Source organism: Telmatherina bonti, assembly GCF_933228915.1.
Source record: "Telmatherina bonti genome assembly, chromosome: 2".
In the NCBI taxonomy this organism is placed as follows: Eukaryota; Metazoa; Chordata; class Actinopteri; order Atheriniformes; family Telmatherinidae; genus Telmatherina; species Telmatherina bonti.
Window position 1 is genome coordinate 42477386 of NC_136620.1, and position 1236 is coordinate 42478621.

Consider the following 1236-nt stretch of genomic DNA (forward strand, 5'->3'; position numbering starts at 1 on the left):
TTCCAAACCCCTGGTTCCAGACCTCTGGTTGCAGACCTGTGGTTCCAAGCCCCTGGTTCCGAGCCTCTGGTTCCAGACTCCAGGTTCCAGACCCAAGGTTCCAGACCTCTGGTTCCAAACCTCAGGTTCCAGACCTCTGGTTCAAGATGCCTGGTTTGATACTCCAGGTTCCAGACTCCTGGTTCAGGACTCCTGGTTCCCGACGTCTGGTTCCAGACCTGTGGTTCCAGACCTCTGGTTCCAGCCCTCTTGTTCCAGACTCCTGGTTCCAGACTGCTGGTTCCAGCCCTCTGGTTTCAGACCCCTGGTTTCAGACCCCTGGTTCAAGCCCTCTGGTTCCAGACCCCTGGTTCCAGACTCCTGGTTCCAGACCTCTGTTTCCAGACCCCTGGTTCCAGACCCCTGGTTCCAGACCCCTGGTTCCAGACTCCTGGTTCCAGACTCCTGGTTCCAAACCCCTGGTTACAGACCCCCGGTTCCAGACGCCTGGTTCCAGACTCCAGGTTCCAGACCCCTGGTTCCAGAACTCTTGTTCCAGACCTCTGGTTTGATACTCCTGGTTCCAGACGTCTGGTTCCAGACCTGTGGTTCCAGACCTCTGGTTCCAAGCCCCTGGTTCCGAACCCCTGGTTCCAGACTCCAGGTTCCAGACCTAAGGTTCCAGACCTCTGGTTCCAGACCTCTGGTTCCATACTCCTGGTTCCAGACTCCAGGTTCCAGACTCCTGGTTCCAGACCTCTTGGTCAAGACCTCTGGTTCCACGCTCCTGGTTCCAGCCCTCTGGTTCCAGAATCCTGGTTCCAGACCTCAGGTTCCAGACTCCTGGTTCCAGACTCCTTGTTCCAGATCTCTGGTTTCAGACTCCTGGTTCCAGACTCCTGGTTCCAGACCTCAGGTTCCAGACTCCTGGTTCGAGACCTCTGTTTCCAGACCTCTGGTTCCAGACTCCTGGTTCCAGACTCCTCGTTCCAGACCCCTGGTTCCAGACCTCTGGTTCCAGACTCCTGGTTCCAGACTCCTCGTTCCAGACCCCTGGTTCCAGACCCCGGGTTCCAGACTCCTGGTTCTAGACTCCAGGTTCAGGACCCCAGGTTCCAGACCTCTGGTTCCAGACCTCTGGTTCCAGACTCCTGGTTCCAGACCTCTGGTTCCAGACTCCATGTTCCAGACCCCAGGTTCCAGACCCCAGGTTCCAGACCTCTTGTTCCAGACCTCTGATTTGATACTCCATGTTCC